The 15,144-nt window shown below is 40.3% G+C and overlaps 1 long non-coding RNA gene across 1 annotated transcript in view; it reads left to right on the top strand.

Annotated features, from left to right (window-relative positions):
- The first annotated feature begins 6,260 nt into the window (after positions 1-6,260).
- Positions 6,261-15,144, top strand: part of LOC123980658 — a 15,064-nt gene continuing 6,180 nt past the window's right edge. Inside the window, exon 1 of the long non-coding RNA XR_006827540.1 lies at positions 6,261-6,472. This is a non-coding gene — a long non-coding RNA (uncharacterized LOC123980658). The remainder of the gene's footprint in view (positions 6,473-15,144) is intronic.

The following is a 15,144-nucleotide window of genomic DNA, read 5'->3' as shown; positions in this document are numbered from 1 at the left end:
AAGGTTGAACTGCTGGACACAAGAGGTCCTTCCAAAACTAATCACAAATGTCACAAATCATGCTCGTGAGCACAGAAAAACCTTCTTGCTTTAGCAGATAAATGTGAAAATACCATTCTAGTGAAAATGTCTGCACGTATATACACACACACATTTTTTACTGCAGAAATCTGGCCAGATGTGATTTGTAGTTTTCTTTCTTCACATGTATTTTCTGTGAACAGGCATGTTAGCTGCACAGAGAGGATTCTAAACAGTCAATATATGTGTGTGTGTGTGTGTGTGTGTGTGTGTGTGTGTGTGTGTGTCCTCCACGGGAATAATATGAATTTCACGGTGGCTGGACCCTTTCAGAGAAGTGACCTGTCCTAAAGTAGGCTAGTAGTGCAATGCCTCCACTCGCCTCCAGCATGAAGTGAGCACTTTGTGTGTGTGTGTGTGTGTGTGTGTGTGTGTGTGTGCGTGTGTGTGAGAGACATACTGGGATGACACACATGTAAAATGTTGGTCAAGACATTGTCTCGCATTTTCTGTTTCTCCTCCAGTATCCTGTATCTCCTTCTGTGAGTGACACACATCCACATACTGTCACACACACACACACACACACATAATACAGAGAAGACCAAAGACATGGCTTCATCCGCAGTACAGTTGGTGGTGCAATAAGCATCTAGTTCTTCAATCGTTGAGAATGATTAAAGATATTTTTTCCTTGCAGACTAATGAATACTAACGAGGGTTCATCTGGTGATTGACAGTCTAAAAAGCCAATCAGAACAGACAGCCGAAGTCATGACATCACGTCGGGGCTGACCTCTGTTCCCCTAGCTTGTGTAGCTCAGTGCAATCTCTCATTCAACATTTTTTTCATCGACCTTTCTGAAAACATTACACCCATTCCTGGGGTTAACTTTCCATCTTCTAAGACAATTTTGCTCCCACTACAGTACTCACTATTAGAAATTGAAACCTTGATGATTTTAACCATTACTTTGTTAGCACTAATGCGGTGTAATCATAATTTGGCTTCAACACTCTTTTCTATTGTTATTAAACTATTATCTCTGCTGTCTAAAAACCTCCACAGTGTCCAGTCCCCTCTGTCATGCTGTAATTACCCACATGTCTTAGCTATCCACAGCCCAGTGGTGGAAAAAGTATCTTTAAGTACAGAAGTATTAGCTGTAAAATGCACTTAGTTATGTCTAGCGTTAGAATAATGTATAATGGTGCGAGCGTGACAGAACATGCACACATTATTTTTATTATTACACACACAAAGATATTAACTGCAACTTTCACAATACAGGTCTTTGGGCATAAAGTCAACAACTGAGAGTTGTACGGGTGGGAAACATAGGGAGAGACATTACAACTATGCACAAGCTCACAAAGAAGCCACCACGCACACAATCTGGAGGCGGAAACCAAGGGAGGCACTGACCCTCTTATGATTGGTCACTTCCAACGCAAACACACCCACACGAACTCCAGTCACTGAAGCTGGACTGAGCTTTCTGGTGAAGCCAAGCCACAGTTGAGTGGGTCTCTGCTAGAGCACACAATCCGAGAATGTGGAGATTTCACTTGCCCATTACTTTCAGTCTTTTTTACCTGGTCTACAGTCAAGGAACTGTGCCAGATAGGTACTGGATACTCCAGCACCAGACGTAAGTAGCCTGTGTAGATGAAAACCAGTTCAGGGTCTCAAACACCAAATTTCTTCAGGCAATGCAGAGCAAATACCTTCCTTGTTGTCAGCATGTGGTCTGCCTGGCTGTCCCATTGCCAGTTACCCTGAATGGTGACCCCCCAGGACTTTGACTGTGTTCTGGTCAATGGAGGTCAATTTTCTGGTTTTCTCTTTGATGTCCTTCAGCTGCTCTGCCTCAACTCTCTGTGATTTACGGAGTTTCCACATGGTCAGATAGCTTTAATAGTTGCTAAAGTAACTGTAGATGCATTTTTGACAACTCTCATTTGACGGACACCAGCTTTGCGTCAAGTCCTGCCTCCTACTCTGCCTCTGATTGGCTACTGCTAACCCTACAGCCAACCTAACCAATAGAGGCAATGAGTACTATTACCAATCAGAGGCAGAACTGTTGAAAAACTGGTGGGAAAAAAACATTACATGGCTCAGCAGTCGCCCAGTGAACACAGCTGGATTGGAACTGAACACAATCTTCAAGAAGCTGTAGGTAGGTTACCAGTTACTTTCCAGAAAAAATCCCCTGATTCCCAACTTTTTTTAGCTTTTTACCTAGTGGCGGCTACCAGTGTATTTTATTTGTAGGCCTATTTGTGAGCTGAATGATTATTTGTTATATTACAACTTGTAAAGTGAAGGCAAAGTTATGTTTATGATCCCAAAGATGGCTCGTCACGTTGCATTTTCCAAGTGGACCCTAGATTGTTTTATGATTTTTTGTTTTTTCTATGAGAGTATAATGAATGTAATGGAGTAAAAAATAGTCTATATATTTCCCTCTGAAATGTAGGGAAGTGTAAGTATAAAGTACCATAAAATGGACATACTTGAGTAAAGTACAAATACCTCAAAACTGTACTTAATTACAGTACTTGAGTAAATGTACTGGCTGGATGTTTATATTTGCATTTTTACAAATTTCAGTGGGATTTTGAAAGAGGCTTTCTTTCTTCTGGAGCAGAACCTGTTTCACTTCAGCTCTCCGTAGTCTTTGTAAACTGGAGGCTCTGATCAGATGGACAGACTGTAGATCAGATATGATTTTTATTACACAGTCAGACCACTAGATGGAGATAAAGACCCGAGGATAATCCAAAGCAACTGATAGAAGAGGTTCAGTCACACACACACACACACACACACACACACTTGTCCACTATACATGAGTAGATATTTTGATACTGTAATATGAACCTGCATCTCTCCGTCTCTACTCACCATCTGCCACACACACACACACACACACTTTTTATTTTTCCATCCCTTGTCTCCAGTCGCCTCCTTCTGTCTCTCCTCACCCGTCTCACTTTCTCTCTCACACACACATACACACCTAACCTGCTTGACACAGTAGCATCTGGCGTCTTTACGCAGCGGCCTCCCTCCTGAGACACAGCGCGCGCACACACACACACACACACACACACACACACTTTGACAGCTTTCTCTCTCTCAAATAATTTTTCTACTGCACCAATGTGCGGTACTGCGGTTCAATGAGAGTGATACACCTGCATCATGCCGGGCCAATAATAAACAATATAAAATATCCAGCTCATGTAAACAAACGGCTGTGCTTAAAACAATTCACATATTCTATCCATCAGATTCATCATGTGTCAGTTATCCACACCTGAATAAAATGCTGGTAAGGGTTTATGGATTGATCTAAATTAGCCAAAACATGAAACTGTACAACTCTACAGTTAACGGTACATAAAATTTAAAACATCCAGTGCAGAAAACCCCATTTATCTTTTTTGGATCGGATCGTATAGAAAGCTTATTATGAAGTCCTATAAGAGGAACATTTTAGTTGCCATAAAGAGGAAAATGCTGACTGATAGGTAAGTTAAAGCTTTAGGCCCAATAACGTCATTAGCTAGTATTTGATTAAATGAAATAAAATTATGAATCACTGATCTGTGTAGTTTAAATATATAAAAATTATCTTTAATATTATATTTAATATCGGCCTTTCTGTGTGACGTTTGCATGTTCTCCCCGTGCCCGCGTGGGTTCTCTCCGGGTGCTCCGGCTTCCTCCCACCGTCCAAAGACATGCGGAATAGGTTAATTGGTGTATCTAAAATTGTCCTTAGGTGCATGTGAGTGTGAGTGGTTGTCTGTCTATGTGTGGCCCTGCGATGGACTGTATGCAATGTAAACTGGGATTGGCTCCAACCCCCCGCGACCCTGTACGCAGGATAAGCGGTTGACGATGGATGGATGGATGGATTATAGGCTATTTAATATTATAGATAATGTTGGCCTGCAGGACATTACATATTTGAGAATACAGTTATGTACTGTATGTAAACGTATGTATAAATATGTTTACATAATGCTTATGTGCATGCATCTTCTATTTCTTCCGGTCCATCCTTAGGTGTTTTACCGTCTTGCAGTCAGAAAGAACAACAACGACGTACTTACCCACCACAGTTACATTCTTTCAGTCCTTAATGGTGCTTCACAGTCGTGCTTTATTTTTTTATTTTTTTTTCACTTTTCTACCTGATTACACTTTTCTCAGGAGTGTTTGGGTGTGTGCTTGATTGACAACTCCCTGACTCTCCTGTAGGCTTTGTTGCATCTAATACTGAGGGACAACTGCCAACTCTTTCATTCTTAAGGCAAGGTCACAGTGGGTTTTTTCATTTTTTGTCTGCATGTTATTTTTTCCCCTAGAACCAGTTAATGGTGCCTGGGGTCTTGGTCCCTGACCCCAATGCCCATCCCTGTGGGTAGTGGGCCTACATGGTGGTAGCTCCATGTAACGCTTTGGGGCTGTGCCAGACCAGACCCCATTGGTTAAGGCCCTGTCACCAGATGCTCCCCTTCCTGGTTTGGCTCCAGAAGGGGGACCCCAGTCTCCTCATCCCTATTCCAGGTGAGGTATTGCAGCTCTGACAGTGCCATATGTTTCAGGGTCAAGACTGACTCACTGCCCCAAGTGAGGATAGTAATTTGGGTTCTTGTTCATGATATGAGTTCCAACCCTCACCTATGGTAATGAGCTTTGGGTAGTGACCTAAAGAGCAAGATCTCAGATACGAGTTTCCTCTAAAGGGCATCTGGGCTCGGTCTTAGAGATAGGGTGAAGGAGCTTAGACCTCCAGAGGGAGCTCCGAGGGTCGAAAGGAGCCAGCTGTGGTGGTCCTGCCTCCTGGATGCCTCCTGGGCACCTTCCTTTGGAGATTTTTTTATGTGCATAAACAACTGGTAGGAGACCCCGGGGTAGATCCAGAACTCACTGGAGGGACTATGTGCCCCATCTGTCTTGGGAAAGCCTCTGGATCCTCCCAGGAGGAGCTGGAAGACGTTGCTGGAGAGAGGAACGTCTTGACTACCCTGCTTAGTCTGCTGAATTGGTGTTTTTTGCAGCAATTTTCCACATCACAGCATACTTCAAATAACAGATCTGCAGACTTTGCTTGTTCTGCATGCATTAAACAAAACATTTACACAAAAAAGTATTTTCAATGCAAACTTCAATCACATCAAAGTTTAAAGGTCACAAGGTGACTTGGTGCATGTTTGCGAACATCTGGCTCTCATCCACTCCCACTGATAGACATGAAAATATCAGATACTAAACATCACCCCTGGATGTGAAGTGGTGTCGCATCATCGGTCACATGTGGAGAACATTTTTACCTGTGAATTTGGATGAAACCCTGAAACATCCTCCTACGGAAAAAATTCAACATGTAAGACTGTGTAATCTTGGCATTTATCCAAAATTAAGCAAAGAAGAGATGCAGCATGACGAGAAAGTGGTCATGGTGTGGGAAAAAAAGAGATCTGATCATACACACACATACACACAGCAGCGAGTGTGTACTGATGAGGGATATGCTGGAAAAAGCTGAACAGAGCAGGACAGGTGCAAACCATTAACTGCTTTATGGAAAGTCAAATAGCAGGGATGTGTGTGTGTGTGTGTGTGTGTGTGTGTGTGAGTGAGAGAGAGAGAGAGAACGACAATCACAGGAAACCATTTAAAGTCACAACCAACCTATTACCTGATACTTTCTGTGCCCTGATTAAATAAACTCCACCCACCTGCTCCACCCTACAGCTCAAAACAAACACCCGTGACCAATTTAAATTCTCGCAAATCCTCTCAATGTTTTCCATCACTGCAGATGGTTTTCCAGCTTTTATCACATTAAGAGGTTTTTTGTTATTTTGTGGTGTGCTAATTTTAGCTTGATTAATGTAACTGCAGAGAATGTATGTTGGATGAGTTAAGGGATGTTGTCACACAGATCTGTCAGAAAGAGATATGTTTTGATGGATGTCAGGCTGTTGTAATTCTTGGGACTTCACTCTGTTGGGTGGGGGTGAAATACGCAGAACAAAACACTAACATATAAACTCCATTCTGCAGTATAAGTTCAATCAAAAACAGACTTGGAATACCTGATTTTGTTTTCTGTAGCATTTTAATGATCTCTTACTTCTGCTTTGTTGTCTCCCTTCACCCCACTGTGATAAACAGCTTCTGTTTCTTTCATCTTGCAGTCAGAAAGGACAGTGACAATGACGTACTTACCCACAGGTGTGGAATTACACTCTTTCATGTCCTCAATGGTGCAGCGCTCCATTCACACAGGTGTCTTCACTTTTCTACCTGATTACACCTCTTCTCAGGAGTGTTTGGGTGTGTGCTTGATTGACATCTCCCTGACTCTCCTGATGGCTTTGTTACATCCGATAGGGAGGGACAACCGACAACTCTATCATTCTTAAGGTAAGGTCACATTACATTATGAAAGTTGGGATGTCCACCCCTACTGTAAGAAACATTGGTCTTTCTTTCTTTCAACAAACACCTAACTTAGCAACTATCACATTGTCAGTAACGTTATACAGTTTAGGTATCGCTAAATAGCCATCATTAGCATTAACAGCTGTTTTCTTACCAGTCTAGAACAAACCTTATGTTTTCAACCATAATCTCATTACTCGCCACTTGTTGTTGTATGTTGTTATGAACTAAATATAGTGATGAAAAAGCTAGACTAATAACCTTTACATTTCTAAACAGTACAGCAGCAGACCATGCCTTTAATGGTACACGGAGTTGGGTGCACCTTTTGTAATTTCGGGTACTGCTCCTCTGAACTTCAACCTGAGTAGAGATGTCATCAGAAGAACTGACAGCACCTGTGTGGGTGTACTGGGCCTTTAGGAGCAACACACATGGTGTAGAACACATATCAGATCACACATACCTTTTGTTTTCTATGCCAGCCCGTATTTGCCGGTGTCGTGCATCAATATTTCTACCTTTATATCCAGGATCAAACCATAGACTGTATATAACGATGGATGACGTAACAGCTCCCCAGAAGTGAAGTTAGCCTATGGGACATGGGCCCGACAAAACAAGAAATAATTTAAGTACTTCGTCAAATAAATTTAGCTTACTTTTTAAATTGCTGGTGTATTATCAGGTGTTCATTTTTCTAATGAGGGTTTCACATCATGATTGACAGCTGAGGCTTGCTGGCGACTTGAGTCGGCCGGGTGTTTTGGCGGGACCTCAATACTGCAGTTCCAACCCTGATCACTACTACGCAGACTCTGGCTCCAAATGACATCACCCACCATATTCGGGAAGCAGAGAGGCATCGTCCATCTTTATGTACAGTCAATAGATCAAACCACATCATCGCTCCAGGAAAGCAGCTATTTTAACACATTCTCTCTTCGGATCTCAACTAATGTACCTTGACTTCTTCTGTCAAAACAGCACATCTGGGTATCAAATGGACGTTGTCACGGGGCATCCTGGTGTCCTAGTGGGTTAATATGGCTTGAGACATGTCATCCTCGATCTCCTTCATTTTAAGTCAGCTCATTTTCCGTCTGTCTAATAAAAACAAAAGTGCCTCCAAAAATACTAAACAAACTGCTTGTCATTATGACCTAATCATAGTGGATGAATCAATTTGCTGATTGAAAGATTAACTGACAATTTAGCAAAACATTCCCTGGTTCCAGCTTCTCTAATGTGAGGATTTACTGCTGTTCTCCTTTTTATGTGACTGTATATGTTTGGGGTTTGGGGCTGTCGCTCAGACAAAACAAGACACCAACAAGACGTCATCGGGGGATCCAGGAAAATGGGATGGACATTGTTGACTATTTAGATGAGAAGGTTAATTGATTAACAAGAAAAACACAAAGAAGAAAGATAACATGAGAAGTATACAGTATGTGACTGCTGTCCCAAAACTTATGTCAACATGTTTAGAAAAAAGTTTCAACTGTGATTGCATCTTTTCCGTCACGATGATGGACGACCTTGATCGTCTGAGTTGTTCCCGGCGCCGTTGGGAACTGAATGGGAATGAATGAGTCATTGGGCCCGGCTGATTTTAAAACATATCTCTGATTGTGTCACATGTATGTAGCGGCAGTCAGACTGAACGTTTAAGGCATGGAAAAGGTAAATAAATAAATCAGGAAGCAGCGCAGTGTTTCCTGGCTGGTTAATGGGAGATAATGGAGGTCTGATTGTAATGTGTGGCAGCAAAGATCTGATGTGGGAAAAGTGAAAGAAAGTTGATGACAGAGATCCTATCTGCTGGGAAAACCAGTCTGCTGTGTCTTTCTTTCTACTTTTGTTTCCTTTTTCAGTTTCTATTTGTCTGCCCCGTCTCTCTCTCTCTCTCTCTCTCTCTCTCTCTCTCTCTCTCTCTCTCTCTCTCTCTCCAATCCTTTGTTCTTTTTTCTTTATATTTGACCTTTATATTTCTTCTTTCTTCTTTTCCTTTCTTTCACATTCTTAATTGTTCTCACTTAACCCCTCATCCTTGCCTTCTTCACCTCCTTTCTCTCCATCCTTTTCCTCATCTTTCCATCATCCCCTCCTTCTCAGTTTCTGTTTTTCTTTCTTGTTTCCACATCTTATTCAACTGTCTTTCTTTTTTCCCTTTTCTTCTTTCTCTTTCACTATTGCTCACTTTTAGATGCACAATGTAGTGTCTCTTTTCCTTTCTTTCTCTCTGTTTCTCTCTTCCTGCTTCCTCCTACTCCTCATCTTTCCTTCCTTCCTTTACTCTTTTGCTCTCTTCTCATTTCTTTCATTCAACCATTATTTCTGCTCTGCCTTAGTTTTATTTAATTGAGATTTAATCTCCTTTTCCTTCTCTTCATTCTTTCCTCCCTTCTCTCTTTTTCTTCTAGTTATCTTTCATCCTCTTTCTCTATCGTCCTCACTTCATCCTTCATCTTTATCTCCTTTCTTCCTTATTCCCTCCAGCTCCTCTTCCTGGACATTTTTCTCCTTTCATCCTCTCTTCCTTCTTCTTCTTCCTCTCTGCTCCTCATATTTGCATCCTTCCCTCCTTGTCTTTGCGTTCTCCTCTTGTTTGTTGGTTTCTACAGTATTAATTTCTCTCTATTTCTCTTCTCTTCGTTTCTCTCTCCTTAATATCTTCCTCTTTCTGTCTTCCCCCTTGTTCTCCCTCTTTGTCCTCAACCTCTTTTTTAAGTCTTTTTCGCCTTCCTTTTGTTCTCCCTTTGCTTCTTTCTCCTCCCCCCTCACCCACTTCATCCATGCAGAGGAGCCTCGATGGCTAATCACCTGCTTCAATTACATCCACTTACAGTGCGACTCTATTTCATACCCTGCTGTCAGCCTCGAGAGGCTCAGAAACACACACACACACACACAGAGTAACACTTTATTTTGTTTGTCACATTCTCTTCCAGACATGGATACACTTTAATATACAGTCGACTCTGCAACAAACGAGGATCTAAATGCGCCCCCACTCTCACAATGCTCCAATCACAGCTGAGCAATATCTCAGGACATCCTTGGAGAAATTTCGTGGAGTATGTACAAACCTGTGCTTCATCCGATCATGAAGATCATTAATAGATGTATGATTGATCATACTGTACGATCATATCAGTGTGATTATTTAATTTCAACAACCTATAAAGACAATCCTGTCTCCTATAAATTACTTTTATATGTCACTAATTTAAAATGGCAAGTAAATTCTGTGAGAAATGTAATGTTGCCTGGATTTGCCATGCTAACGACTCTTGGGATGGCAATGTCAGTCTGTCAGTTGGTCTGTCCACCACTTACCGTCTGACCACTAGTTCATACTAAAATATCTCAACATCTCGAGCTAACGACAATGTATCATGTCAGCTTAATGCAGTCAATGTAACGTTGTCATGCAACGAGCATGTATCAGTTCATCGTCAAGCTGATAAAAATATAACTGTAATGTTGCAGTGGGAGTTTACCTGAGCTTCCAGCAATTTGTGTGAAGTGGTCTCCGGTATGTCGGCCTCTGTTTTGGCTCGCTCTAGTTGGAGCACGTGCACACACTTGGAAAGGTAGTGGTTGCAATCTGAAACCTAACCACTAGAGGCCACTGAAAAGTTTTAGTAGATACAGTGTCATTTATTTAATTTGAGTCCCTCTACAGAACAAAATTGTTACTGTTCTTCCCCTGTAATTACATATTTGTCATGAGGTATGTATCTGAACCTAGCAAATATTTCATTGATACCCCCAAATACTACACAGAGTATTTATTTTTATGTCCATGCACAGAGAGCACAGCGCGAAGAGCAAGATATGGTCTTGAGAAAGAAGTAAGAAGGAGAAAAAGAGGATGGAAGGAGGTGAAAAGAAAACGAAAACAGAGACCATAAATGAAGGCACTTGATCACACACACATACACACACAAAGTCCTCTTTTATCTTGTGCAACAGGCAGGGTTAGGAAATGAGACGAGTGGTTTTTGTCTGAGAGGGCAAAGCAGAAAAAGGGATTTGTCTCCAAATGCAGCTGTGGCAACAGGCTCCGTGTGTGTGTGTGTGTGTGTGTGTGTGTCTAAATGAGATATTGAAACAGAGACATCCTTGCTTCTGTTCTTGACTGATGAGAGCTGAAAATAGGATTTGTCTTTGAAACAGAAGAGGACGGCTGTAAGCCAGTTAAGACAACTGAAGAGCCCATTTCACACTGAGTAAATGGAAGTCGGTGTGAAACGTTTGTTGAACGATTTCGCTTTGACAATTACAGAGATTAAAAGGTAGAGATTTTAACATTGGTCTGTCTCCAACACTGTTAGCAGAGCTTTCCAAAAAAACAAGAGTGGATGAAAACCATATAGTGTCGTGTAGTATTGTAGTGCACACAGGGCAACAGAACTTTTTGAAGAAGTCTTCAGATCCTTTACTGAACTTACTTACATAACACATATATACTTAAAAATATGTATGTGTTATCAATTAAATTTAATTCAATTGAATGTTTTTGGATTGATATTACTGCTGCATTAATGTGTATGTTGAGTATGTAACTCCTTTATATCCTGTTTGGTATAGTCTGCAGCAATGCATTTGTTTGTAGCATCGTTGTCCTGTGAGAAGCATGTATCTCTAAAAAGTCAACTTTTCATGAGCTCAGAGAAACAACCCTGTTATCAGCTTTGTGACGATGCATTGTCCAGGACATCCAAAGTGGCTTTGAAAAGTTTGTTTAACTGAAGAAGAAGGATTTTCTCAGGATCTCTTCATCCTTCAGTTTATCACAAACATTCACAACACATTTGGAGATGCGTCATTTTCACTGGGAAGGAACGGTATCAAAATTTGTAAATTTGTCTTTACCTAGTGCAGTATAAAGTTTAATAAAATGGAAATACTCAAGTAAACACAAGTACTTTGAATCTGTACTTAAGTACAGAATTTTGAGTAGATTTACTACATTCCACAACAGCAACTAGGCTATATCTGACAAAAGAAGTCATCACAGAGATGGTTGGAGGTGACAATATTTTTATAATGATCTGTGTAACTTACTTTTTGCACATTCTTTTCGTCCAGTTTGCCTGTTAGACACTAACATGGGAATGCATGTGTTGACAGAACCTCATTTTTGATTTTGTTTGCCCAAATTATACAAGAAGTAGTTACTAAGGAATGAGTAATAACCTGATAATTAATGAAAATGAATGAGCAGTTCCCCAATAACTACAACTAACATGGTAGATAATGATGAGTTAAAGAACTGACTGGGAGATATATTAATGAACATTGGTAAATGATTAGTTCATCCATGTCTGTGAATACATTACTTAATCATTAGTTACTCTTTTTGTGCACCCCATGTAAAGTGTACATCACCTTTAAAAAAGAGTTATTGAACAGGGATAAAAGCACTCACAACCCATTAGCTTGCTTGACAGTTAGCAAGCTTGTTAGCTCAGTCGGTAACTGAACAATATGTTATAATATATTATGTACTACTGACAGTGAGACATACCTGTCATACTGTTCCACTTTTGTGTAACAGTTTATACTGTGACACAGGTGGTATTATGGTTTTTGGCTTTTCCCCTCTCCTTTATTGAGTTATATATCTTTTTTGTGCATGTAACAGGTTTGCAAAGTGAAAAAGCCCAAAGTCCGGCCCAAAAGGAGTTCCCATCTCCCACAGAAAACTCTGCTCTGAACTGCCTGAAAACAGCTCGTTTGTATTCCAGCCTTTACTTCCCTTTCTTGTGACGTCACAAAGAAAATACGTGTCATAATGCTCGTTGAGCGGCTAGTCGGACACACCCTCAAAAACACTGGTGGAAAAACACTGAGCTGCAGCACACACCTCTCCTCTCTCTTCCAAACACCAGCTACCCTCCAAGCAGTCAATGGACATGAAGTTGTTACTGTGATGTAGAGACAGAGCTCAGTTAAAACTTTATGGATGAAAGATACTTTTGTTACAGATTAATAACTCACCACTCTGAAACTCTTGCTCCAGTCCAAATTGCCAACCTGGTCGGCAACATGTAGCCTACAGCTGAATCGAAGCTGTTTACTGTCTTTTCACTGACCCGCCTTTCTCTGCTTCTGATTGGCTAGTAGTCCAACTCCAACAAAGATGTATCACTCCATAGCTAAAACGAAGCCTTCAACACAGTGTGAAAAGAGGAGCTGCAGCAATGTGTTTTTTTAATTAAACCTTGTAAACCTGTTCTGGTACAACAGGTGAATCTGAAAATGAGCATAATATGATCTCTTTAAAGTAGATGTTGCAACACTGCTAGTAAGCTATGATAGCTTCCTCCCATTTTGGGCTTTTCGTTCACTCACTGCTGAGCACTGTCAAGATGGTCTATTGCGCCTGTTCAACTTACAAATGCATGTTGCACTGCTATCCTCAAAATTAAAACAAAACTTGTTGTAAGTTGTTGTCAGAGGAAGTAACCATAAATAACGTGTCCAAGACACAGCAAGTTTCCATCATTTCTGTTTCCATCACATCACAGAAAGAAAGGTCTCATGTTTCTTTAGAGTCTTTAAACTCTAAAGAAACATGTAAATGCGGATGTATGTAAGGAAAGAAATGGGGTACTCATCACATCCAAGTCTCTCGCTGTGGTCTGTGTGACTTTAAATAGCTCAGTAGTTTAAATAGCTTGGACTCAAGTCCATGTAAGTCAATGTGGTCTACACTTTCTTGTTCCCTACAATAGCTCAGTTGGTTGAGTGGAGGACTGTAGGCCTATAATATCAGAGATCCTAAGGTTGCTGGTTCAATTCTGGCTTGAAGGAGATGCCTCATATTTTTGTCGGTTCAGATTGTAGAGGCAAAATCTTGTACATGTTCAGAGCCATGGATTTCATTGCTTGATTTGTTCCGACATAACAAATCTTTTCCACATCCAGTGGTGGCAGCTCTAAGACACATTTCCAGCTAATTGTATGTAGTTGTTTTGCAATAATTGTGAGTAGGTGCACAGTAACTTTGTCATGAATGTAACCGTATTAGACGACCATGTGCATAGTGTAAGACAGGTGTCTAGTTGTCATATTCAAGTCTCTGTAAGTCGCTGTGGTCTGCGCTTGCTTGCTCCCTTTGATAGCTAGTTGGTAGAGAGGAGGACTGTATATTGTTATTTACAACCTTTTGCTCTCAAAACAAAGCAAAAAATGATGACAAAAAGACAGGGAACAAATTATAAATGAACAGAATGGTAAAGAAAGAAACAGAGGAATGTAAGAAAGACAAAGACGTAAGGATGGATCCATAAAAGGATTAAAACACAGCACTGACATAAATGGCATGTTTGACCTTAAAATTATATTTAAAAATCCTGGATTAAAATTAGTGTATGTGTGAAGGTTCGTGTTAAAAGGATTGGAGTAGATCTCATTATTACAGTGGAAGGGTTTAATCATAGTTTCTAGATGGTGTTTTCCACTTGGTTAGCGCTGTCTCTTTCAACTTACAAATTAGACGTTAGCTAAAAGACACAGCCACTCGTAATGCATTCGTCTTCACACTGATGTGTTTATCATGTTTTACAATTCTTCTTTTTCTCCCCATTCCTTTTTTATTGTGTCTTCGTTTCTTCCGTCTTCATTTCACTTTCTTTGTCAACTGATTGACTCTGTGCTGTGATTTTTGTTGTTGGCTTTATTTCTTTCTTTCTTTGTCTTTTCCTACTGAAAATGTTTGCGTAGATGCTGAATTATATTTAATTAAATATATTTATATGTATATACATTTGTATATAAATATATTATCATTTTACAGTATATATTGTCTTAACATCCACATTTAATTTTGATTGCAATTCTTTCCATAGTTCTTTTTCCTTTTTACCTCCTCTGTGAAAATGAATTATATAGACATGGACCTCTGAAAGGAATATTATTAGAAACGGCTCATGAGTGGTTCACTTTTTACAATTTACTTACGTTTTTTATGTTGCATTTAATTTCTCACAAAAGATCTTGAACACGTTTTTCATCAAATATGTTGTTACACCGGTGGTATCCTGTGTGTCTATAAAAAGTGCTGTTCAAGTAAAGAAAAGAAAAGGGAGGAAAGGGAAGTTGGACAAAGTCCAACTCTTCCTGTTTTTCCTCTTCCTCCTTTTCACTGTATCTGATTCTTCCCTCTCCTGATCCCTCCTTCCTCTCTCTCATCAGCCTCTCTGTCCGTCTCGCTCTGTCACTCGCTCTGTTGTCAGATGTGTGTGTGTGTCTGCTTATATTTTGTATGTTTTCCTTTTGTTTTCTTGTCACAATGTGTGTGTCTACATTTTTCCCCTTTTTACTTTTGCTTCTTTCATTATTCTTTTCTTTCTTTCCTTCCATCCTTGACTGATCAAGTTTATTTTTTAATTTTCTGTCCAATGAAGCTTTCTAACTCGCTTCTTATTTATTTCCTTATTTCCTTCCTATCATTGTTTCTCTCCACCTTTCTTCACTTCCATCTTATTTTACTTTTCTACTTTCTTTTATTTGTGTCAGTAGGTGCAACCAACTGGCATTTCCAGTGAAGGAATTCCCCCAATCTTTCCTTCCGTTGCTCCCTCTGTCCATGTCTAATCATTTACACACACACACACACACACACACACACACACACA

This window comes from Micropterus dolomieu, linkage group LG12 (assembly GCF_021292245.1).
Source record: "Micropterus dolomieu isolate WLL.071019.BEF.003 ecotype Adirondacks linkage group LG12, ASM2129224v1, whole genome shotgun sequence".
Lineage (NCBI taxonomy): Eukaryota > Metazoa > Chordata > Actinopteri > Centrarchiformes > Centrarchidae > Micropterus > Micropterus dolomieu.
This window is presented reverse-complemented; position numbering and strand designations above follow the sequence as displayed.